General features: G+C 64.0%; 45 non-coding genes across 45 annotated transcripts; all 45 read left to right on the top strand.

Moving 5' to 3' along the window:
* Nucleotides 1-300: 300 nt before the first annotated feature.
* LOC134556492 (5S ribosomal RNA) lies at nucleotides 301-419 on the top strand. The gene has a single exon (XR_010081786.1). It is a non-coding gene; the product is annotated as a 5S ribosomal RNA (ribosomal RNA).
* Nucleotides 420-723: 304 nt separating this feature from the next.
* Nucleotides 724-842, top strand: LOC134556491 (5S ribosomal RNA). Its single transcript, XR_010081785.1, has one exon. It is a non-coding gene; the product is annotated as a 5S ribosomal RNA (ribosomal RNA).
* Nucleotides 843-1,128: 286 nt separating this feature from the next.
* Nucleotides 1,129-1,247, top strand: LOC134556490 (5S ribosomal RNA). Its single transcript, XR_010081784.1, has one exon. It is a non-coding gene; the product is annotated as a 5S ribosomal RNA (ribosomal RNA).
* A 304-nt stretch (nucleotides 1,248-1,551) lies between these two features.
* LOC134556489 (5S ribosomal RNA) lies at nucleotides 1,552-1,670 on the top strand. Its single transcript, XR_010081783.1, has one exon. It is a non-coding gene; the product is annotated as a 5S ribosomal RNA (ribosomal RNA).
* Nucleotides 1,671-1,974: 304 nt separating this feature from the next.
* Nucleotides 1,975-2,093, top strand: LOC134556488 (5S ribosomal RNA). Its single transcript, XR_010081782.1, has one exon. It is a non-coding gene; the product is annotated as a 5S ribosomal RNA (ribosomal RNA).
* A 304-nt stretch (nucleotides 2,094-2,397) lies between these two features.
* Nucleotides 2,398-2,516, top strand: LOC134556487 (5S ribosomal RNA). Its single transcript, XR_010081781.1, has one exon. It is a non-coding gene; the product is annotated as a 5S ribosomal RNA (ribosomal RNA).
* A 304-nt stretch (nucleotides 2,517-2,820) lies between these two features.
* Nucleotides 2,821-2,939, top strand: LOC134556486 (5S ribosomal RNA). Its single transcript, XR_010081780.1, has one exon. It is a non-coding gene; the product is annotated as a 5S ribosomal RNA (ribosomal RNA).
* A 304-nt stretch (nucleotides 2,940-3,243) lies between these two features.
* On the top strand, nucleotides 3,244-3,362 carry LOC134556485 (5S ribosomal RNA). Its single transcript, XR_010081779.1, has one exon. It is a non-coding gene; the product is annotated as a 5S ribosomal RNA (ribosomal RNA).
* A 304-nt stretch (nucleotides 3,363-3,666) lies between these two features.
* On the top strand, nucleotides 3,667-3,785 carry LOC134556483 (5S ribosomal RNA). Its single transcript, XR_010081777.1, has one exon. It is a non-coding gene; the product is annotated as a 5S ribosomal RNA (ribosomal RNA).
* A 286-nt stretch (nucleotides 3,786-4,071) lies between these two features.
* LOC134556482 (5S ribosomal RNA) lies at nucleotides 4,072-4,190 on the top strand. The gene has a single exon (XR_010081776.1). It is a non-coding gene; the product is annotated as a 5S ribosomal RNA (ribosomal RNA).
* Nucleotides 4,191-4,494: 304 nt separating this feature from the next.
* On the top strand, nucleotides 4,495-4,613 carry LOC134556481 (5S ribosomal RNA). The gene has a single exon (XR_010081775.1). It is a non-coding gene; the product is annotated as a 5S ribosomal RNA (ribosomal RNA).
* A 304-nt stretch (nucleotides 4,614-4,917) lies between these two features.
* On the top strand, nucleotides 4,918-5,036 carry LOC134556480 (5S ribosomal RNA). Its single transcript, XR_010081774.1, has one exon. It is a non-coding gene; the product is annotated as a 5S ribosomal RNA (ribosomal RNA).
* Nucleotides 5,037-5,340: 304 nt separating this feature from the next.
* LOC134556479 (5S ribosomal RNA) lies at nucleotides 5,341-5,459 on the top strand. The gene has a single exon (XR_010081773.1). It is a non-coding gene; the product is annotated as a 5S ribosomal RNA (ribosomal RNA).
* A 304-nt stretch (nucleotides 5,460-5,763) lies between these two features.
* Nucleotides 5,764-5,882, top strand: LOC134556477 (5S ribosomal RNA). The gene has a single exon (XR_010081771.1). It is a non-coding gene; the product is annotated as a 5S ribosomal RNA (ribosomal RNA).
* Nucleotides 5,883-6,186: 304 nt separating this feature from the next.
* On the top strand, nucleotides 6,187-6,305 carry LOC134556476 (5S ribosomal RNA). The gene has a single exon (XR_010081770.1). It is a non-coding gene; the product is annotated as a 5S ribosomal RNA (ribosomal RNA).
* A 305-nt stretch (nucleotides 6,306-6,610) lies between these two features.
* Nucleotides 6,611-6,729, top strand: LOC134556475 (5S ribosomal RNA). The gene has a single exon (XR_010081769.1). It is a non-coding gene; the product is annotated as a 5S ribosomal RNA (ribosomal RNA).
* Nucleotides 6,730-7,016: 287 nt separating this feature from the next.
* LOC134556474 (5S ribosomal RNA) lies at nucleotides 7,017-7,135 on the top strand. Its single transcript, XR_010081768.1, has one exon. It is a non-coding gene; the product is annotated as a 5S ribosomal RNA (ribosomal RNA).
* A 307-nt stretch (nucleotides 7,136-7,442) lies between these two features.
* On the top strand, nucleotides 7,443-7,561 carry LOC134556473 (5S ribosomal RNA). Its single transcript, XR_010081767.1, has one exon. It is a non-coding gene; the product is annotated as a 5S ribosomal RNA (ribosomal RNA).
* A 304-nt stretch (nucleotides 7,562-7,865) lies between these two features.
* On the top strand, nucleotides 7,866-7,984 carry LOC134556471 (5S ribosomal RNA). The gene has a single exon (XR_010081765.1). It is a non-coding gene; the product is annotated as a 5S ribosomal RNA (ribosomal RNA).
* A 304-nt stretch (nucleotides 7,985-8,288) lies between these two features.
* Nucleotides 8,289-8,407, top strand: LOC134556470 (5S ribosomal RNA). The gene has a single exon (XR_010081764.1). It is a non-coding gene; the product is annotated as a 5S ribosomal RNA (ribosomal RNA).
* A 286-nt stretch (nucleotides 8,408-8,693) lies between these two features.
* Nucleotides 8,694-8,812, top strand: LOC134556469 (5S ribosomal RNA). The gene has a single exon (XR_010081763.1). It is a non-coding gene; the product is annotated as a 5S ribosomal RNA (ribosomal RNA).
* A 304-nt stretch (nucleotides 8,813-9,116) lies between these two features.
* LOC134556468 (5S ribosomal RNA) lies at nucleotides 9,117-9,235 on the top strand. Its single transcript, XR_010081762.1, has one exon. It is a non-coding gene; the product is annotated as a 5S ribosomal RNA (ribosomal RNA).
* A 286-nt stretch (nucleotides 9,236-9,521) lies between these two features.
* Nucleotides 9,522-9,640, top strand: LOC134556467 (5S ribosomal RNA). The gene has a single exon (XR_010081761.1). It is a non-coding gene; the product is annotated as a 5S ribosomal RNA (ribosomal RNA).
* Nucleotides 9,641-9,944: 304 nt separating this feature from the next.
* LOC134556466 (5S ribosomal RNA) lies at nucleotides 9,945-10,063 on the top strand. Its single transcript, XR_010081760.1, has one exon. It is a non-coding gene; the product is annotated as a 5S ribosomal RNA (ribosomal RNA).
* A 304-nt stretch (nucleotides 10,064-10,367) lies between these two features.
* LOC134556465 (5S ribosomal RNA) lies at nucleotides 10,368-10,486 on the top strand. Its single transcript, XR_010081759.1, has one exon. It is a non-coding gene; the product is annotated as a 5S ribosomal RNA (ribosomal RNA).
* Nucleotides 10,487-10,772: 286 nt separating this feature from the next.
* Nucleotides 10,773-10,891, top strand: LOC134556464 (5S ribosomal RNA). The gene has a single exon (XR_010081758.1). It is a non-coding gene; the product is annotated as a 5S ribosomal RNA (ribosomal RNA).
* A 304-nt stretch (nucleotides 10,892-11,195) lies between these two features.
* On the top strand, nucleotides 11,196-11,314 carry LOC134556463 (5S ribosomal RNA). The gene has a single exon (XR_010081757.1). It is a non-coding gene; the product is annotated as a 5S ribosomal RNA (ribosomal RNA).
* A 304-nt stretch (nucleotides 11,315-11,618) lies between these two features.
* LOC134556462 (5S ribosomal RNA) lies at nucleotides 11,619-11,737 on the top strand. The gene has a single exon (XR_010081756.1). It is a non-coding gene; the product is annotated as a 5S ribosomal RNA (ribosomal RNA).
* A 304-nt stretch (nucleotides 11,738-12,041) lies between these two features.
* Nucleotides 12,042-12,160, top strand: LOC134556460 (5S ribosomal RNA). The gene has a single exon (XR_010081754.1). It is a non-coding gene; the product is annotated as a 5S ribosomal RNA (ribosomal RNA).
* A 286-nt stretch (nucleotides 12,161-12,446) lies between these two features.
* On the top strand, nucleotides 12,447-12,565 carry LOC134556573 (5S ribosomal RNA). Its single transcript, XR_010081863.1, has one exon. It is a non-coding gene; the product is annotated as a 5S ribosomal RNA (ribosomal RNA).
* Nucleotides 12,566-12,869: 304 nt separating this feature from the next.
* On the top strand, nucleotides 12,870-12,988 carry LOC134556459 (5S ribosomal RNA). Its single transcript, XR_010081753.1, has one exon. It is a non-coding gene; the product is annotated as a 5S ribosomal RNA (ribosomal RNA).
* A 304-nt stretch (nucleotides 12,989-13,292) lies between these two features.
* LOC134556458 (5S ribosomal RNA) lies at nucleotides 13,293-13,411 on the top strand. Its single transcript, XR_010081752.1, has one exon. It is a non-coding gene; the product is annotated as a 5S ribosomal RNA (ribosomal RNA).
* A 304-nt stretch (nucleotides 13,412-13,715) lies between these two features.
* Nucleotides 13,716-13,834, top strand: LOC134556457 (5S ribosomal RNA). Its single transcript, XR_010081751.1, has one exon. It is a non-coding gene; the product is annotated as a 5S ribosomal RNA (ribosomal RNA).
* Nucleotides 13,835-14,120: 286 nt separating this feature from the next.
* Nucleotides 14,121-14,239, top strand: LOC134556456 (5S ribosomal RNA). Its single transcript, XR_010081750.1, has one exon. It is a non-coding gene; the product is annotated as a 5S ribosomal RNA (ribosomal RNA).
* Nucleotides 14,240-14,543: 304 nt separating this feature from the next.
* Nucleotides 14,544-14,661, top strand: LOC134556595 (5S ribosomal RNA). Its single transcript, XR_010081884.1, has one exon. It is a non-coding gene; the product is annotated as a 5S ribosomal RNA (ribosomal RNA).
* A 302-nt stretch (nucleotides 14,662-14,963) lies between these two features.
* On the top strand, nucleotides 14,964-15,083 carry LOC134556584 (5S ribosomal RNA). The gene has a single exon (XR_010081874.1). It is a non-coding gene; the product is annotated as a 5S ribosomal RNA (ribosomal RNA).
* A 307-nt stretch (nucleotides 15,084-15,390) lies between these two features.
* On the top strand, nucleotides 15,391-15,508 carry LOC134556579 (5S ribosomal RNA). The gene has a single exon (XR_010081869.1). It is a non-coding gene; the product is annotated as a 5S ribosomal RNA (ribosomal RNA).
* A 303-nt stretch (nucleotides 15,509-15,811) lies between these two features.
* Nucleotides 15,812-15,930, top strand: LOC134556455 (5S ribosomal RNA). The gene has a single exon (XR_010081749.1). It is a non-coding gene; the product is annotated as a 5S ribosomal RNA (ribosomal RNA).
* Nucleotides 15,931-16,236: 306 nt separating this feature from the next.
* LOC134556589 (5S ribosomal RNA) lies at nucleotides 16,237-16,354 on the top strand. Its single transcript, XR_010081879.1, has one exon. It is a non-coding gene; the product is annotated as a 5S ribosomal RNA (ribosomal RNA).
* Nucleotides 16,355-16,642: 288 nt separating this feature from the next.
* Nucleotides 16,643-16,761, top strand: LOC134556454 (5S ribosomal RNA). The gene has a single exon (XR_010081748.1). It is a non-coding gene; the product is annotated as a 5S ribosomal RNA (ribosomal RNA).
* A 304-nt stretch (nucleotides 16,762-17,065) lies between these two features.
* LOC134556453 (5S ribosomal RNA) lies at nucleotides 17,066-17,184 on the top strand. The gene has a single exon (XR_010081747.1). It is a non-coding gene; the product is annotated as a 5S ribosomal RNA (ribosomal RNA).
* Nucleotides 17,185-17,488: 304 nt separating this feature from the next.
* Nucleotides 17,489-17,607, top strand: LOC134556452 (5S ribosomal RNA). The gene has a single exon (XR_010081746.1). It is a non-coding gene; the product is annotated as a 5S ribosomal RNA (ribosomal RNA).
* A 306-nt stretch (nucleotides 17,608-17,913) lies between these two features.
* Nucleotides 17,914-18,032, top strand: LOC134556451 (5S ribosomal RNA). The gene has a single exon (XR_010081745.1). It is a non-coding gene; the product is annotated as a 5S ribosomal RNA (ribosomal RNA).
* A 286-nt stretch (nucleotides 18,033-18,318) lies between these two features.
* On the top strand, nucleotides 18,319-18,437 carry LOC134556449 (5S ribosomal RNA). Its single transcript, XR_010081743.1, has one exon. It is a non-coding gene; the product is annotated as a 5S ribosomal RNA (ribosomal RNA).
* A 304-nt stretch (nucleotides 18,438-18,741) lies between these two features.
* LOC134556448 (5S ribosomal RNA) lies at nucleotides 18,742-18,860 on the top strand. The gene has a single exon (XR_010081742.1). It is a non-coding gene; the product is annotated as a 5S ribosomal RNA (ribosomal RNA).
* The last annotated feature ends 32 nt before the right edge of the window (nucleotides 18,861-18,892 follow it).

Raw genomic sequence — 18,892 nt, 5'->3', positions numbered from 1 at the left:
TTGCTGGCTTGTGGCGGCCGCGTGTCGTCGTGTTTTTTGGTGTGCGTTGGCAAGTGGGCCTGCGTTGCCCTGGTTTTTCTTTGGCCGCCACGTAGGGGGCCAGGAAGGCAGGGGCATGGACGCCTTGAGCGGCGTGTGAGCCTTGGGGGCCCTGCGAGCATTGTGAGGTGTGGGGCATGGCTGAAGGTTGTGGCGTTGCCTTGGCGAGGCGCGTGTTGTGTGCGGGCTCTGGTGAGGTTTCTGGGCAGGGCGGGAGGGCGGTGGTGTGTGTTGGAGAGCGGTGGCGAGGGGCTGGGAGGTGCCTACGGCCATACCACCCTGAGAACGCCCGATCTCGTCTGATCTCGGAAGCTAAGCAGGGTCGGGCCCGGTTAGTACTTGGATGGGAGACCGCCTGGGAATACCGGGTGCTGTAGGCATCTTTTGCTGGCTTGTGGCGGCCGCGTGTCGTCGTGTTTTTTGGTGTGCGTTGGCAAGTGGGCCTGCGTTGCCCTGGTTTTTCTTTGGCCGCCACGTAGGGGGCCAGGAAGGCAGGGGCACGGACGCCTTGAGCGGCGTGTGAGCCTTGGGGGCTCTGCGAGCATTGTGAGGTGTGGGGCATGGCTGAAGGTTGTGGCGTTGCCTTGGCGAGGCGCGTGTTGCGTGTGGGCTCTGGTGAGGTTTCTGGGCAGGGCGGGAGGGCGGTGGTGTGTGTTGGAGAGCGGTGGCGAGGGGCTGGGAGGTGCCTACGGCCATACCACCCTGAGAACGCCCGATCTCGTCTGATCTCGGAAGCTAAGCAGGGTCGGGCCCGGTTAGTACTTGGATGGGAGACCGCCTGGGAATACCGGGTGCTGTAGGCATCTTTTGCTGGCTTGTGGCATGGTGTTTTTTGGTGCGTGTTGGCGAGTGGGCCGGCGGTGCCCCGTTTTGGTTTGGCAGGCGCGTGGAGGGGACGGAAGGCAGGGGCACGGATGCCTGGAAGTGAGCCTTGAGGGCCCTGTGAGCATTGTGAGGTGTGGGGCGAGGCTGAGGGTTGTGGCGTTGCCTTGGCGAGGCGCGTGTTGCGTGTGGGCTCTGGTGAGGTTTCTGGGCAGGGCGGGAGGGCGGTGGTGTGTGTTGGAGAGCGGTGGCGAGGGGCTGGGAGGTGCCTACGGCCATACCACCCTGAGAACGCCCGATCTCGTCTGATCTCGGAAGCTAAGCAGGGTCGGGCCCGGTTAGTACTTGGATGGGAGACCGCCTGGGAATACCGGGTGCTGTAGGCATCTTTTGCTGGCTTGTGGCGGCCGCGTGTCGTCGTGTTTTTTGGTGTGCGTTGGCAAGTGGGCCTGCGTTGCCCTGGTTTTTCTTTGGCCGCCACGTAGGGGGCCAGGAAGGCAGGGGCATGGATGCCTTGAGCGGCGTGTGAGCCTTGGGGGCCCTGCGAGCATTGTGAGGTGTGGGGCATGGCTGAAGGTTGTGGCGTTGCCTTGGCGAGGCGCGTGTTGTGTGCGGGCTCTGGTGAGGTTTCTGGGCAGGGCGGGAGGGCGGTGGTGTGTGTTGGAGAGCGGTGGCGAGGGGCTGGGAGGTGCCTACGGCCATACCACCCTGAGAACGCCCGATCTCGTCTGATCTCGGAAGCTAAGCAGGGTCGGGCCCGGTTAGTACTTGGATGGGAGACCGCCTGGGAATACCGGGTGCTGTAGGCATCTTTTGCTGGCTTGTGGCGGCCGCGTGTCGTCGTGTTTTTTGGTGTGCGTTGGCAAGTGGGCCTGCGTTGCCCTGGTTTTTCTTTGGCCGCCACGTAGGGGGCCAGGAAGGCAGGGGCACGGACGCCTTGAGCGGCGTGTGAGCCTTGGGGGCTCTGCGAGCATTGTGAGGTGTGGGGCATGGCTGAAGGTTGTGGTGTTGCCTTGGCGAGGCGCGTGTTGCGTGTGGGCTCTGGTGAGGTTTCTGGGCAGGGCGGGAGGGCGGTGGTGTGTGTTGGAGAGCGGTGGCGAGGGGCTGGGAGGTGCCTACGGCCATACCACCCTGAGAACGCCCGATCTCGTCTGATCTCGGAAGCTAAGCAGGGTCGGGCCCGGTTAGTACTTGGATGGGAGACCGCCTGGGAATACCGGGTGCTGTAGGCATCTTTTGCTGGCTTGTGGCGGCCGCGTGTCGTCGTGTTTTTTGGTGTGCGTTGGCAAGTGGGCCTGCGTTGCCCTGGTTTTTCTTTGGCCGCCACGTAGGGGGCCAGGAAGGCAGGGGCACGGACGCCTTGAGCGGCGTGTGAGCCTTGGGGGCTCTGCGAGCATTGTGAGGTGTGGGGCATGGCTGAAGGTTGTGGCGTTGCCTTGGCGAGGCGCGTGTTGCGTGTGGGCTCTGGTGAGGTTTCTGGGCAGGGCGGGAGGGCGGTGGTGTGTGTTGGAGAGCGGTGGCGAGGGGCTGGGAGGTGCCTACGGCCATACCACCCTGAGAACGCCCGATCTCGTCTGATCTCGGAAGCTAAGCAGGGTCGGGCCCGGTTAGTACTTGGATGGGAGACCGCCTGGGAATACCGGGTGCTGTAGGCATCTTTTGCTGGCTTGTGGCGGCCGCGTGTCGTCGTGTTTTTTGGTGTGCGTTGGCAAGTGGGCCTGCGTTGCCCTGGTTTTTCTTTGGCCGCCACGTAGGGGGCCAGGAAGGCAGGGGCATGGACGCCTTGAGCGGCGTGTGAGCCTTGGGGGCCCTGCGAGCATTGTGAGGTGTGGGGCATGGCTGAAGGTTGTGGCGTTGCCTTGGCGAGGCGCGTGTTGTGTGCGGGCTCTGGTGAGGTTTCTGGGCAGGGCGGGAGGGCGGTGGTGTGTGTTGGAGAGCGGTGGCGAGGGGCTGGGAGGTGCCTACGGCCATACCACCCTGAGAACGCCCGATCTCGTCTGATCTCGGAAGCTAAGCAGGGTCGGGCCCGGTTAGTACTTGGATGGGAGACCGCCTGGGAATACCGGGTGCTGTAGGCATCTTTTGCTGGCTTGTGGCGGCCGCGTGTCGTCGTGTTTTTTGGTGTGCGTTGGCAAGTGGGCCTGCGTTGCCCTGGTTTTTCTTTGGCCGCCACGTAGGGGGCCAGGAAGGCAGGGGCATGGACGCCTTGAGCGGCGTGTGAGCCTTGGGGGCCCTGCGAGCATTGTGAGGTGTGGGGCATGGCTGAAGGTTGTGGCGTTGCCTTGGCGAGGCGCGTGTTGTGTGCGGGCTCTGGTGAGGTTTCTGGGCAGGGCGGGAGGGCGGTGGTGTGTGTTGGAGAGCGGTGGCGAGGGGCTGGGAGGTGCCTACGGCCATACCACCCTGAGAACGCCCGATCTCGTCTGATCTCGGAAGCTAAGCAGGGTCGGGCCCGGTTAGTACTTGGATGGGAGACCGCCTGGGAATACCGGGTGCTGTAGGCATCTTTTGCTGGCTTGTGGCGGCCGCGTGTCGTCGTGTTTTTTGGTGTGCGTTGGCAAGTGGGCCTGCGTTGCCCTGGTTTTTCTTTGGCCGCCACGTAGGGGGCCAGGAAGGCAGGGGCACGGACGCCTTGAGCGGCGTGTGAGCCTTGGGGGCTCTGCGAGCATTGTGAGGTGTGGGGCATGGCTGAAGGTTGTGGCGTTGCCTTGGCGAGGCGCGTGTTGCGTGTGGGCTCTGGTGAGGTTTCTGGGCAGGGCGGGAGGGCGGTGGTGTGTGTTGGAGAGCGGTGGCGAGGGGCTGGGAGGTGCCTACGGCCATACCACCCTGAGAACGCCCGATCTCGTCTGATCTCGGAAGCTAAGCAGGGTCGGGCCCGGTTAGTACTTGGATGGGAGACCGCCTGGGAATACCGGGTGCTGTAGGCATCTTTTGCTGGCTTGTGGCATGGTGTTTTTTGGTGCGTGTTGGCGAGTGGGCCGGCGGTGCCCCGTTTTGGTTTGGCAGGCGCGTGGAGGGGACGGAAGGCAGGGGCACGGATGCCTGGAAGTGAGCCTTGAGGGCCCTGTGAGCATTGTGAGGTGTGGGGCGAGGCTGAAGGTTGTGGCGTTGCCTTGGCGAGGCGCGTGTTGCGTGTGGGCTCTGGTGAGGTTTCTGGGCAGGGCGGGAGGGCGGTGGTGTGTGTTGGAGAGCGGTGGCGAGGGGCTGGGAGGTGCCTACGGCCATACCACCCTGAGAACGCCCGATCTCGTCTGATCTCGGAAGCTAAGCAGGGTCGGGCCCGGTTAGTACTTGGATGGGAGACCGCCTGGGAATACCGGGTGCTGTAGGCATCTTTTGCTGGCTTGTGGCGGCCGCGTGTCGTCGTGTTTTTTGGTGTGCGTTGGCAAGTGGGCCTGCGTTGCCCTGGTTTTTCTTTGGCCGCCACGTAGGGGGCCAGGAAGGCAGGGGCACGGACGCCTTGAGCGGCGTGTGAGCCTTGGGGGCTCTGCGAGCATTGTGAGGTGTGGGGCATGGCTGAAGGTTGTGGCGTTGCCTTGGCGAGGCGCGTGTTGTGTGCGGGCTCTGGTGAGGTTTCTGGGCAGGGCGGGAGGGCGGTGGTGTGTGTTGGAGAGCGGTGGCGAGGGGCTGGGAGGTGCCTACGGCCATACCACCCTGAGAACGCCCGATCTCGTCTGATCTCGGAAGCTAAGCAGGGTCGGGCCCGGTTAGTACTTGGATGGGAGACCGCCTGGGAATACCGGGTGCTGTAGGCATCTTTTGCTGGCTTGTGGCGGCCGCGTGTCGTCGTGTTTTTTGGTGTGCGTTGGCAAGTGGGCCTGCGTTGCCCTGGTTTTTCTTTGGCCGCCACGTAGGGGGCCAGGAAGGCAGGGGCACGGACGCCTTGAGCGGCGTGTGAGCCTTGGGGGCTCTGCGAGCATTGTGAGGTGTGGGGCATGGCTGAAGGTTGTGGCGTTGCCTTGGCGAGGCGCGTGTTGCGTGTGGGCTCTGGTGAGGTTTCTGGGCAGGGCGGGAGGGCGGTGGTGTGTGTTGGAGAGCGGTGGCGAGGGGCTGGGAGGTGCCTACGGCCATACCACCCTGAGAACGCCCGATCTCGTCTGATCTCGGAAGCTAAGCAGGGTCGGGCCCGGTTAGTACTTGGATGGGAGACCGCCTGGGAATACCGGGTGCTGTAGGCATCTTTTGCTGGCTTGTGGCGGCCGCGTGTCGTCGTGTTTTTTGGTGTGCGTTGGCAAGTGGGCCTGCGTTGCCCTGGTTTTTCTTTGGCCGCCACGTAGGGGGCCAGGAAGGCAGGGGCATGGACGCCTTGAGCGGCGTGTGAGCCTTGGGGGCCCTGCGAGCATTGTGAGGTGTGGGGCATGGCTGAAGGTTGTGGCGTTGCCTTGGCGAGGCGCGTGTTGTGTGCGGGCTCTGGTGAGGTTTCTGGGCAGGGCGGGAGGGCGGTGGTGTGTGTTGGAGAGCGGTGGCGAGGGGCTGGGAGGTGCCTACGGCCATACCACCCTGAGAACGCCCGATCTCGTCTGATCTCGGAAGCTAAGCAGGGTCGGGCCCGGTTAGTACTTGGATGGGAGACCGCCTGGGAATACCGGGTGCTGTAGGCATCTTTTGCTGGCTTGTGGCGGCCGCGTGTCGTCGTGTTTTTTGGTGTGCGTTGGCAAGTGGGCCTGCGTTGCCCTGGTTTTTCTTTGGCCGCCACGTAGGGGGCCAGGAAGGCAGGGGCACGGACGCCTTGAGCGGCGTGTGAGCCTTGGGGGCTCTGCGAGCATTGTGAGGTGTGGGGCATGGCTGAAGGTTGTGGCGTTGCCTTGGCGAGGCGCGTGTTGCGTGTGGGCTCTGGTGAGGTTTCTGGGCAGGGCGGGAGGGCGGTGGTGTGTGTTGGAGAGCGGTGGCGAGGGGCTGGGAGGTGCCTACGGCCATACCACCCTGAGAACGCCCGATCTCGTCTGATCTCGGAAGCTAAGCAGGGTCGGGCCCGGTTAGTACTTGGATGGGAGACCGCCTGGGAATACCGGGTGCTGTAGGCATCTTTTGCTGGCTTGTGGCGGCCGCGTGTCGTCGTGTTTTTTGGTGTGCGTTGGCAAGTGGGCCTGCGTTGCCCTGGTTTTTCTTTGGCCGCCACGTAGGGGGCCAGGAAGGCAGGGGCATGGACGCCTTGAGCGGCGTGTGAGCCTTGGGGGCCCTGCGAGCATTGTGAGGTGTGGGGCATGGCTGAAGGTTGTGGCGTTGCCTTGGCGAGGCGCGTGTTGTGTGCGGGCTCTGGTGAGGTTTCTGGGCAGGGCGGGAGGGCGGTGGTGTGTGTTGGAGAGCGGTGGCGAGGGGCTGGGAGGTGCCTACGGCCATACCACCCTGAGAACGCCCGATCTCGTCTGATCTCGGAAGCTAAGCAGGGTCGGGCCCGGTTAGTACTTGGATGGGAGACCGCCTGGGAATACCGGGTGCTGTAGGCATCTTTTGCTGGCTTGTGGCGGCCGCGTGTCGTCGTGTTTTTTGGTGTGCGTTGGCAAGTGGGCCTGCGTTGCCCTGGTTTTTCTTTGGCCGCCACGTAGGGGGCCAGGAAGGCAGGGGCACGGACGCCTTGAGCGGCGTGTGAGCCTTGGGGGCTCTGCGAGCATTGTGAGGTGGTGGGGCATGGCTGAAGGTTGTGGCGTTGCCTTGGCGAGGCGCGTGTTGCGTGTGGGCTCTGGTGAGGTTTCTGGGCAGGGCGGGAGGGCGGTGGTGTGTGTTGGAGAGCGGTGGCGAGGGGCTGGGAGGTGCCTACGGCCATACCACCCTGAGAACGCCCGATCTCGTCTGATCTCGGAAGCTAAGCAGGGTCGGGCCCGGTTAGTACTTGGATGGGAGACCGCCTGGGAATACCGGGTGCTGTAGGCATCTTTTGCTGGCTTGTGGCATGGTGTTTTTTGGTGCGTGTTGGCGAGTGGGCCGGCGGTGCCCCGTTTTGGTTTGGCAGGCGCGTGGAGGGGACGGAAGGCAGGGGCACGGATGCCTGGAAGTGAGCCTTGAGGGCCCTGTGAGCATTGTGAGGTGTGGGGCGAGGCTGAAGGTTGTGGCGTTGCCTTGGCGAGGCGCGTGTTGCGTGTGGGCTCTGGTGAGGTTTCTGGGCAGGGCGGGAGGGCGGTGGTGTGTGTTGGAGAGCGGGTGGCGAGGGGCTGGGAGGTGCCTACGGCCATACCACCCTGAGAACGCCCGATCTCGTCTGATCTCGGAAGCTAAGCAGGGTCGGGCCCGGTTAGTACTTGGATGGGAGACCGCCTGGGAATACCGGGTGCTGTAGGCATCTTTTGCTGGCTTGTGGCGGCCGCGTGTCGTCGTGTTTTTTGGTGTGCGTTGGCAAGTGGGCCTGCGTTGCCCTGGTTTTTCTTTGGCCGCCACGTAGGGGGCCAGGAAGGCAGGGGCACGGACGCCTTGAGCGGCGTGTGAGCCTTGGGGGCTCTGCGAGCATTGTGAGGTGTGGGGCATGGCTGAAGGTTGTGGCGTTGCCTTGGCGAGGCGCGTGTTGTGTGCGGGCTCTGGTGAGGTTTCTGGGCAGGGCGGGAGGGCGGTGGTGGTGTGTGTTGGAGAGCGGTGGCGAGGGGCTGGGAGGTGCCTACGGCCATACCACCCTGAGAACGCCCGATCTCGTCTGATCTCGGAAGCTAAGCAGGGTCGGGCCCGGTTAGTACTTGGATGGGAGACCGCCTGGGAATACCGGGTGCTGTAGGCATCTTTTGCTGGCTTGTGGCGGCCGCGTGTCGTCGTGTTTTTTGGTGTGCGTTGGCAAGTGGGCCTGCGTTGCCCTGGTTTTTCTTTGGCCGCCACGTAGGGGGCCAGGAAGGCAGGGGCACGGACGCCTTGAGCGGCGTGTGAGCCTTGGGGGCTCTGCGAGCATTGTGAGGTGTGGGGCATGGCTGAAGGTTGTGGCGTTGCCTTGGCGAGGCGCGTGTTGCGTGTGGGCTCTGGTGAGGTTTCTGGGCAGGGCGGGAGGGCGGTGGTGTGTGTTGGAGAGCGGTGGCGAGGGGCTGGGAGGTGCCTACGGCCATACCACCCTGAGAACGCCCGATCTCGTCTGATCTCGGAAGCTAAGCAGGGTCGGGCCCGGTTAGTACTTGGATGGGAGACCGCCTGGGAATACCGGGTGCTGTAGGCATCTTTTGCTGGCTTGTGGCGGCCGCGTGTCGTCGTGTTTTTTGGTGTGCGTTGGCAAGTGGGCCTGCGTTGCCCTGGTTTTTCTTTGGCCGCCACGTAGGGGGCCAGGAAGGCAGGGGCACGGACGCCTTGAGCGGCGTGTGAGCCTTGGGGGCTCTGCGAGCATTGTGAGGTGTGGGGCATGGCTGAAGGTTGTGGCGTTGCCTTGGCGAGGCGCGTGTTGCGTGTGGGCTCTGGTGAGGTTTCTGGGCAGGGCGGGAGGGCGGTGGTGTGTGTTGGAGAGCGGTGGCGAGGGGCTGGGAGGTGCCTACGGCCATACCACCCTGAGAACGCCCGATCTCGTCTGATCTCGGAAGCTAAGCAGGGTCGGGCCCGGTTAGTACTTGGATGGGAGACCGCCTGGGAATACCGGGTGCTGTAGGCATCTTTTGCTGGCTTGTGGCATGGTGTTTTTTGGTGCGTGTTGGCGAGTGGGCCGGCGGTGCCCCGTTTTGGTTTGGCAGGCGCGTGGAGGGGACGGAAGGCAGGGGCACGGATGCCTGGAAGTGAGCCTTGAGGGCCCTGTGAGCATTGTGAGGTGTGGGGCGAGGCTGAAGGTTGTGGCGTTGCCTTGGCGAGGCGCGTGTTGCGTGTGGGCTCTGGTGAGGTTTCTGGGCAGGGCGGGAGGGCGGTGGTGTGTGTTGGAGAGCGGTGGCGAGGGGCTGGGAGGTGCCTACGGCCATACCACCCTGAGAACGCCCGATCTCGTCTGATCTCGGAAGCTAAGCAGGGTCGGGCCCGGTTAGTACTTGGATGGGAGACCGCCTGGGAATACCGGGTGCTGTAGGCATCTTTTGCTGGCTTGTGGCGGCCGCGTGTCGTCGTGTTTTTTGGTGTGCGTTGGCAAGTGGGCCTGCGTTGCCCTGGTTTTTCTTTGGCCGCCACGTAGGGGGCCAGGAAGGCAGGGGCACGGACGCCTTGAGCGGCGTGTGAGCCTTGGGGGCCCTGCGAGCATTGTGAGGTGTGGGGCATGGCTGAAGGTTGTGGCGTTGCCTTGGCGAGGCGCGTGTTGTGTGCGGGCTCTGGTGAGGTTTCTGGGCAGGGCGGGAGGGCGGTGGTGTGTGTTGGAGAGCGGTGGCGAGGGGCTGGGAGGTGCCTACGGCCATACCACCCTGAGAACGCCCGATCTCGTCTGATCTCGGAAGCTAAGCAGGGTCGGGCCCGGTTAGTACTTGGATGGGAGACCGCCTGGGAATACCGGGTGCTGTAGGCATCTTTTGCTGGCTTGTGGCATGGTGTTTTTTGGTGCGTGTTGGCGAGTGGGCCGGCGGTGCCCCGTTTTGGTTTGGCAGGCGCGTGGAGGGGACGGAAGGCAGGGGCACGGATGCCTGGAAGTGAGCCTTGAGGGCCCTGTGAGCATTGTGAGGTGTGGGGCGAGGCTGAAGGTTGTGGCGTTGCCTTGGCGAGGCGCGTGTTGCGTGTGGGCTCTGGTGAGGTTTCTGGGCAGGGCGGGAGGGCGGTGGTGTGTGTTGGAGAGCGGTGGCGAGGGGCTGGGAGGTGCCTACGGCCATACCACCCTGAGAACGCCCGATCTCGTCTGATCTCGGAAGCTAAGCAGGGTCGGGCCCGGTTAGTACTTGGATGGGAGACCGCCTGGGAATACCGGGTGCTGTAGGCATCTTTTGCTGGCTTGTGGCGGCCGCGTGTCGTCGTGTTTTTTGGTGTGCGTTGGCAAGTGGGCCTGCGTTGCCCTGGTTTTTCTTTGGCCGCCACGTAGGGGGCCAGGAAGGCAGGGGCACGGACGCCTTGAGCGGCGTGTGAGCCTTGGGGGCCCTGCGAGCATTGTGAGGTGTGGGGCATGGCTGAAGGTTGTGGCGTTGCCTTGGCGAGGCGCGTGTTGTGTGCGGGCTCTGGTGAGGTTTCTGGGCAGGGCGGGAGGGCGGTGGTGTGTGTTGGAGAGCGGTGGCGAGGGGCTGGGAGGTGCCTACGGCCATACCACCCTGAGAACGCCCGATCTCGTCTGATCTCGGAAGCTAAGCAGGGTCGGGCCCGGTTAGTACTTGGATGGGAGACCGCCTGGGAATACCGGGTGCTGTAGGCATCTTTTGCTGGCTTGTGGCGGCCGCGTGTCGTCGTGTTTTTTGGTGTGCGTTGGCAAGTGGGCCTGCGTTGCCCTGGTTTTTCTTTGGCCGCCACGTAGGGGGCCAGGAAGGCAGGGGCACGGACGCCTTGAGCGGCGTGTGAGCCTTGGGGGCTCTGCGAGCATTGTGAGGTGTGGGGCATGGCTGAAGGTTGTGGCGTTGCCTTGGCGAGGCGCGTGTTGCGTGTGGGCTCTGGTGAGGTTTCTGGGCAGGGCGGGAGGGCGGTGGTGTGTGTTGGAGAGCGGTGGCGAGGGGCTGGGAGGTGCCTACGGCCATACCACCCTGAGAACGCCCGATCTCGTCTGATCTCGGAAGCTAAGCAGGGTCGGGCCCGGTTAGTACTTGGATGGGAGACCGCCTGGGAATACCGGGTGCTGTAGGCATCTTTTGCTGGCTTGTGGCATGGTGTTTTTTGGTGCGTGTTGGCGAGTGGGCCGGCGGTGCCCCGTTTTGGTTTGGCAGGCGCGTGGAGGGGACGGAAGGCAGGGGCACGGATGCCTGGAAGTGAGCGTTGAGGGCCCTGTGAGCATTGTGAGGTGTGGGGCGAGGCTGAAGGTTGTGGCGTTGCCTTGGCGAGGCGCGTGTTGCGTGTGGGCTCTGGTGAGGTTTCTGGGCAGGGCGGGAGGGCGGTGGTGTGTGTTGGAGAGCGGTGGCGAGGGGCTGGGAGGTGCCTACGGCCATACCACCCTGAGAACGCCCGATCTCGTCTGATCTCGGAAGCTAAGCAGGGTCGGGCCCGGTTAGTACTTGGATGGGAGACCGCCTGGGAATACCGGGTGCTGTAGGCATCTTTTGCTGGCTTGTGGCGGCCGCGTGTCGTCGTGTTTTTTGGTGTGCGTTGGCAAGTGGGCCTGCGTTGCCCTGGTTTTTCTTTGGCCGCCACGTAGGGGGCCAGGAAGGCAGGGGCACGGACGCCTTGAGCGGCGTGTGAGCCTTGGGGGCCCTGCGAGCATTGTGAGGTGTGGGGCATGGCTGAAGGTTGTGGCGTTGCCTTGGCGAGGCGCGTGTTGTGTGCGGGCTCTGGTGAGGTTTCTGGGCAGGGCGGGAGGGCGGTGGTGTGTGTTGGAGAGCGGTGGCGAGGGGCTGGGAGGTGCCTACGGCCATACCACCCTGAGAACGCCCGATCTCGTCTGATCTCGGAAGCTAAGCAGGGTCGGGCCCGGTTAGTACTTGGATGGGAGACCGCCTGGGAATACCGGGTGCTGTAGGCATCTTTTGCTGGCTTGTGGCGGCCGCGTGTCGTCGTGTTTTTTGGTGTGCGTTGGCAAGTGGGCCTGCGTTGCCCTGGTTTTTCTTTGGCCGCCACGTAGGGGGCCAGGAAGGCAGGGGCACGGACGCCTTGAGCGGCGTGTGAGCCTTGGGGGCTCTGCGAGCATTGTGAGGTGTGGGGCATGGCTGAAGGTTGTGGCGTTGCCTTGGCGAGGCGCGTGTTGCGTGTGGGCTCTGGTGAGGTTTCTGGGCAGGGCGGGAGGGCGGTGGTGTGTGTTGGAGAGCGGTGGCGAGGGGCTGGGAGGTGCCTACGGCCATACCACCCTGAGAACGCCCGATCTCGTCTGATCTCGGAAGCTAAGCAGGGTCGGGCCCGGTTAGTACTTGGATGGGAGACCGCCTGGGAATACCGGGTGCTGTAGGCATCTTTTGCTGGCTTGTGGCGGCCGCGTGTCGTCGTGTTTTTTGGTGTGCGTTGGCAAGTGGGCCTGCGTTGCCCTGGTTTTTCTTTGGCCGCCACGTAGGGGGCCAGGAAGGCAGGGGCACGGATGCCTTGAGCGGCGTGTGAGCCTTGGGGGCTCTGCGAGCATTGTGAGGTGTGGGGCATGGCTGAAGGTTGTGGCGTTGCCTTGGCGAGGCGCGTGTTGCGTGTGGGCTCTGGTGAGGTTTCTGGGCAGGGCGGGAGGGCGGTGGTGTGTGTTGGAGAGCGGTGGCGAGGGGCTGGGAGGTGCCTACGGCCATACCACCCTGAGAACGCCCGATCTCGTCTGATCTCGGAAGCTAAGCAGGGTCGGGCCCGGTTAGTACTTGGATGGGAGACCGCCTGGGAATACCGGGTGCTGTAGGCATCTTTTGCTGGCTTGTGGCATGGTGTTTTTTGGTGCGTGTTGGCGAGTGGGCCGGCGGTGCCCCGTTTTGGTTTGGCAGGCGCGTGGAGGGGACGGAAGGCAGGGGCACGGATGCCTGGAAGTGAGCCTTGAGGGCCCTGTGAGCATTGTGAGGTGTGGGGCGAGGCTGAAGGTTGTGGCGTTGCCTTGGCGAGGCGCGTGTTGCGTGTGGGCTCTGGTGAGGTTTCTGGGCAGGGCGGGAGGGCGGTGGTGTGTGTTGGAGAGCGGTGGCGAGGGGCTGGGAGGTGCCTACGGCCATACCACCCTGAGAACGCCCGATCTCGTCTGATCTCGGAAGCTAAGTAGGGTCGGGCCCGGTTAGTACTTGGATGGGAGACCGCCTGGGAATACCGGGTGCTGTAGGCATCTTTTGCTGGCTTGTGGCGGCCGCGTGTCGTCGTGTTTTTTGGTGTGCGTTGGCAAGTGGGCCTGCGTTGCCCTGGTTTTTCTTTGGCCGCCACGTAGGGGGCCAGGAAGGCAGGGGCATGGATGCCTTGAGCGGCGTGTGAGCCTTGGGGGCCCTGCGAGCATTGTGAGGTGTGGGGCATGGCTGAAGGTTGTGGCGTTGCCTTGGCGAGGCGCGTGTTGTGTGCGGGCTCTGGTGAGGTTTCTGGGCAGGGCGGGAGGGCGGTGGTGTGTGTTGGAGAGCGGTGGCGAGGGGCTGGGAGGTGCCTACGGCCATACCACCCTGAGAACGCCCGATCTCGTCTGATCTCGGAAGCTAAGCAGGGTCGGGCCCGGTTAGTACTTGGATGGGAGACCGCCTGGGAATACCGGGTGCTGTAGGCATCTTTTGCTGGCTTGTGGCGGCCGCGTGTCGTCGTGTTTTTTGGTGTGCGTTGGCAAGTGGGCCTGCGTTGCCCTGGTTTTTCTTTGGCCGCCACGTAGGGGGCCAGGAAGGCAGGGGCACGGACGCCTTGAGCGGCGTGTGAGCCTTGGGGGCTCTGCGAGCATTGTGAGGTGTGGGGCATGGCTGAAGGTTGTGGCGTTGCCTTGGCGAGGCGCGTGTTGCGTGTGGGCTCTGGTGAGGTTTCTGGGCAGGGCGGGAGGGCGGTGGTGTGTGTTGGAGAGCGGTGGCGAGGGGCTGGGAGGTGCCTACGGCCATACCACCCTGAGAACGCCCGATCTCGTCTGATCTCGGAAGCTAAGCAGGGTCGGGCCCGGTTAGTACTTGGATGGGAGACCGCCTGGGAATACCGGGTGCTGTAGGCATCTTTTGCTGGCTTGTGGCGGCCGCGTGTCGTCGTGTTTTTTGGTGTGCGTTGGCAAGTGGGCCTGCGTTGCCCTGGTTTTTCTTTGGCCGCCACGTAGGGGGCCAGGAAGGCAGGGGCACGGACGCCTTGAGCGGCGTGTGAGCCTTGGGGGCTCTGCGAGCATTGTGAGGTGTGGGGCATGGCTGAAGGTTGTGGCGTTGCCTTGGCGAGGCGCGTGTTGCGTGTGGGCTCTGGTGAGGTTTCTGGGCAGGGCGGGAGGGCGGTGGTGTGTGTTGGAGAGCGGTGGCGAGGGGCTGGGAGGTGCCTACGGCCATACCACCCTGAGAACGCCCGATCTCGTCTGATCTCGGAAGCTAAGCAGGGTCGGGCCCGGTTAGTACTTGGATGGGAGACCGCCTGGGAATACCGGGTGCTGTAGGCATCTTTTGCTGGCTTGTGGCATGGTGTTTTTTGGTGCGTGTTGGCGAGTGGGCCGGCGGTGCCCCGTTTTGGTTTGGCAGGCGCGTGGAGGGGACGGAAGGCAGGGGCACGGATGCCTGGAAGTGAGCCTTGAGGGCCCTGTGAGCATTGTGAGGTGTGGGGCGAGGCTGAAGGTTGTGGCGTTGCCTTGGCGAGGCGCGTGTTGCGTGTGGGCTCTGGTGAGGTTTCTGGGCAGGGCGGGAGGGCGGTGGTGTGTGTTGGAGAGCGGTGGCGAGGGGCTGGGAGGTGCCTACGGCCATACCACCCTGAGAACGCCCGATCTCGTCTGATCTCGGAAGCTAAGCAGGGTCGGGCCCGGTTAGTACTTGGATGGGAGACCGCCTGGGAATACCGGGTGCTGTAGGCATCTTTTGCTGGCTTGTGGCGGCCGCGTGTCGTCGTGTTTTTTGGTGTGCGTTGGCAAGTGGGCCTGCGTTGCCCTGGTTTTTCTTTGGCCGCCACGTAGGGGGCCAGGAAGGCAGGGGCATGGATGCCTTGAGCGGCGTGTGAGCCTTGGGGGCCCTGCGAGCATTGTGAGGTGTGGGGCATGGCTGAAGGTTGTGGCGTTGCCTTGGCGAGGCGCGTGTTGTGTGCGGGCTCTGGTGAGGTTTCTGGGCAGGGCGGGAGGGCGGTGGTGTGTGTTGGAGAGCGGTGGCGAGGGGCTGGGAGGTGCCTACGGCCATACCACCCTGAGAACGCCCGATCTCGTCTGATCTCGGAAGCTAAGCAGGGTCGGGCCCGGTTAGTACTTGGATGGAGAGCCGCCTGGGATACCGGGTGCTGTAGGCATCTTTTGCTGGCTTGTGGCGGCCGCGTGTCGTCGTGTTTTTTGGTGTGCGTTGGCAAGTGGGCCTGCGTTGCCCTGGTTTTTCTTTGGCCGCCACGTAGGGGGCCAGGAAGGCAGGGGCACGGACGCCTGAGCGGCGTGTGAGCCTTGGGGGCTCTGCGAGCATTGTGAGGTGTGGGGCATGGCTGAAGGTTGTGGCGTTGCCTTGGCGAGGCGCGTGTTGCGTGTGGGCTCTGGTGAGGTTTCTGGCAGGGCGGGAGGGCGGTGGTGTGTGTTGGAGAGCGGTGGCGAGGGGCTGGGAGGTGCCTACGGCCAATACCACCCTGAGAACGCCCGATCTCGTCTGATCTCGGAAGCTAAGCAGGGTCGGGCCCGGTTAGTACTTGGATGGGAGACCGCCTGGGAATACCGGGTGCTGTAGGCATCTTTTGCTGGCTTGTGGCGGGCCGCGTGTCGTCGTGTTTTTTGGTGTGCGTTGGCAAGTGGGCCTGCGTTGCCCTGGTTTTTCTTTGGCCGCCACGTAGGGGGCCAGGAAGGCAGGGGCACGGACGCCTTGAGCGGCGTGTGAGCCTTGGGGGCTCTGCGAGCATTGTGAGGTGTGGGGCATGGCTGAAGGTTTGTGGCGTTGCCTTGGCGAGGCGCGTGTTGCGTGTGGGCTCTGGTGAGGTTTCTGGGCAGGGCGGGAGGGCGGTGGTGTGTGTTGGAGAGAGCGGTGGCGAGGGGCTGGAGGTGCCTACGGCCATACCACCCTGAGAACGCCCGATCTCGTCTGATCTCGGAAGCTAAGCAGGGTCGGGCCCGGTTAGTACTTGGATGGGAGACCGCCTGGGAATACGGGTGCTGTAGGCATCTTTTGCTGGCTTGTGGCGGCCGCGTGTCGTCGTGTTTTTTGGTGTGCGTTGGCAAGTGGGCCTGCGTTGCCCTGGTTTTTCTTTGGCCGCCACGTAGGGGGCCAGGAAGGCAGGGGCATGGACGCCTTGAGCGGCGTGTGAGCCTTGGGGCCCTGCGAGCATTGTGAGGTGTGGGGCATGGCTGAAGGTTGTGGCGTTGCCTTGGCGAGGCGCGTGTTGTGTGCGGGCTCTGGTGAGGTTTCTGGGCAGGGCGGGAGGGCGGTGGTGTGTGTTGGAGAGCGGTGGCGAGGGGCTGGGAGGTGCCTACGGCCATACCACCCTGAGAACGCCCGATCTCGTCTGATCTCGGAAGCTAAGCAGGGTCGGGCCCGGTTAGTACTTGGATGGGAGACCGCCTGGGAATACCGGGTGCTGTAGGCATCTTTTGCTGGCTTGTGGCTGGCCGCGTGTCGTCGTGTTTTTTGGTGTGCGTTGGCAAGTGGGCCTGCGTTGCCCTGGTTTTTCTTTGGCCGCCACGTAGGGGGCCAGGAAGGCAGGGGCACGGACGCCTTGAGCGGCGTGTGAGCCTTGGGGGCTCTGCGAGCATTGTGAGGTGTGGGGCATGGCTGAAGGTTGTGGCGTTGCCTTGGCGAGGCGCGTGTTGCGTTGTGGGCTCTGGTGAGGTTTCTGGGCAGGGCGGGAGGGCGGTGGTGTGTGTTGGAGAGCGGTGGCGAGGGGCTGGGAGGTGCCTACGGCCATACACCCTGAGAACGCCCGATCTCGTCTGATCTCGGAAGCTAAGCAGGGTCGGGCCCGGTTAGTACTTGGATGGGAGACCGCCTGGGAATACCGGGTGCTGTAGGCATCTTTTGCTGGCTTGTGGGCATGGTGTTTTTTGGTGCGTGTTGGCGAGTGGGCCGGCGGTGCCCCGTTTTGGTTTGGCAGGCGCGTGGAGGGGACGGAAGGCAGGGGCACGGATGCCTGGAAGTGAGCGTTTGAGGGCCCTGTGAGCATTGTGAGGTGTGGGGCGAGGCTGAAGGTTGTGGCGTTGCCTTGGCGAGGCGCGTGTTGCGTGTGGGCTCTGGTGAGGTTTCTGGGCAGGGCGGGAGGGCGGTGGTGTGTGTTGGAGAGCGGTGGCGAGGGGCTGGGAGGTGCCTACGGCCATACCACCCTGAGAACGCCCGATCTCGTCTGATCTCGGAAGCTAAGCAGGGTCGGGCCCGGTTAGTACTTGGATGGGAGACCGCCTGGGAATACCGGGTGCTGTAGGCATCTTTTGCTGGCTTGTGGCGGCCGCGTGTCGTCGTGTTTTTTGGTGTGCGTTGGCAAGTGGGCCTGCGTTGCCCTGGTTTTTCTTTGGCCGCCACGTAGGGGGCCAGGAAGGCAGGGGCACGGACGCCTTGAGCGGCGTGTGAGCCTTGGGGGCCCTGCGAGCATTGTGAGGTGTGGGGCATGGCTGAAGGTTGTGGCGTTGCCTTGGCGAGGCGCGTGTTGTGTGCGGGCTCTGGTGAGGTTTCTGGGCAGGGCGGGAGGGCGGTGGTGTGTGTTGGAGAGCGGTGGCGAGGGGCTGGGAGGTGCCTACGGCCATACCACCCTGAGAACGCCCGATCTCGTCTGATCTCGGAAGCTAAGCAGGGTCGGGCCCGGTTAGTACTTGGATGGGAGACCGCCTGGGAATACCGGGTGCTGTAGGCATCTTTTGCTGGCTTGTGGCGGCCGCGTGTCGTCGTGTTTTTTGGTGTGCGTTGGCAAGTGGGCCTGCGTTGCCCTGGTTTTTCTTTGGCCGCCACGTAGGGGGCCAGGAAGGCAGGGGCACGGACGCCTTGAGCGGCGTGTGAGCCTTGGGGGCTCTGCGAGCATTGTGAGGTGTGGGGCATGGCTGAAGGTTGTGGCGTTGCCTTGGCGAGGCGCGTGTTGCGTGTGGGCTCTGGTGAGGTTTCTGGGCAGGGCGGGAGGGCGGTGGTGTGTGTTGGAGAGCGGTGGCGAGGGGCTGGGAGGTGCCTACGGCCATACCACCCTGAGAACGCCCGATCTCGTCTGATCTCGGAAGCTAAGCAGGGTCGGGCCCGGTTAGTACTTGGATGGGAGACCGCCTGGGAATACCGGGTGCTGTAGGCATCTTTTGCTGGCTTGTGGCGGCCGCGTGTCGTCGTGTTTTTTGGTGTGCGTTGGCAAGTGGGCCTGCGTTGCCCTGGTTTTTCTTTGGCCGCCACGTAGGGGGCCAGGAAGGCAGGGGCACGGACGCCTTGAGCGGCGTGTGAGCCTTGGGGGCTCTGCGAGCATTGTGAGGTGTGGGGCATGGCTGAAGGTTGTGGCGTTGCCTTGGCGAGGCGCGTGTTGCGTGTGGGCTCTGGTGAGGTTTCTGGGCAGGGCGGGGAGGGCGGTGGTGTGTGTTGGAGAGCGGGTGGCGAGGGGCTGGGAGGTGCCTACGGCCATACCACCCTGAGAACGCCCGATCTCGTCTGATCTCGGAAGCTAAGCAGGGTCGGGCCCGGTTAGTACTTGGATGGGAGACCGCCTGGGAATACCGGGTGCTGTAGGCATCTTTTGCTGGCTTGTGGCATGGTGTTTTTTGGTGCGTGTTGGCGAGTGGGCCGGCGGTGCCCCGTTTTGGTTTGGCAGGCGCGTGGAGGGGACGGAAGGCAGGGGCACGGATGCCTGGAAGTGAGCCTTGAGGGCCCTGTGAGCATTGTGAGGTGTGGGGCGAGGCTGAAGGTTGTGGCGTTGCCTTGGCGAGGCGCGTGTTGCGTGTGGGCTCTGGTGAGGTTTCTGGGCAGGGCGGGAGGGCGGTGGTGTGTGTTGGAGAGCGGTGGCGAGGGGCTGGGAGGTGCCTACGGCCATACCACCCTGAGAACGCCCGATCTCGTCTGATCTCGGAAGCTAAGCAGGGTCGGGCCCGGTTAGTACTTGGATGGGAGACCGCCTGGGAATACCGGGTGCTGTAGGCATCTTTTGCTGGCTTGTGGCGGCCGCGTGTCGTCGTGTTTTTTGGTGTGCGTTGGCAAGTGGGCCTGCGTTGCCCTGGTTTTTCTTTGGCCGCCACGTAGGGGGCCAGGAAGGCAGGGGCATGGATGCCTTGAGCGGCGTGTGAGCCTTGGGGGCCCTGCGAGCATTGTGAGGTGTGGGGCATGGCTGAAGGTTGTGGCGTTGCCTTGGCGAGGCGCGTGTTGTGTGCGTGCTCTGGTGAGGTTTCTGGGCAGGGCGGGAGGGCGGTGGTGTGTGTTGGAGAGCGGTGGCGAGGGGCTGGGAGGTGCCTACGGCCATACCACCCTGAGAACGCCCGATCTCGTCTGATCTCGGAAGCTAAGCAGGGTCGGGCCCGGTTAGTACTTGGATGGGAGACCGCCTGGGAATACCGGGTGCTGTAGGCATCTTTTGCTGGCTTGTGGCGGCCGCGTGTCGT

Source organism: Prinia subflava, chromosome 11 (assembly GCF_021018805.1).
Source record: "Prinia subflava isolate CZ2003 ecotype Zambia chromosome 11, Cam_Psub_1.2, whole genome shotgun sequence".
Classification (NCBI taxonomy): domain Eukaryota; kingdom Metazoa; phylum Chordata; class Aves; order Passeriformes; family Cisticolidae; genus Prinia; species Prinia subflava.
The sequence above is the reverse complement of the archived record's forward strand: the minus strand, read 5'-3'. Positions and strand labels throughout refer to the sequence as shown.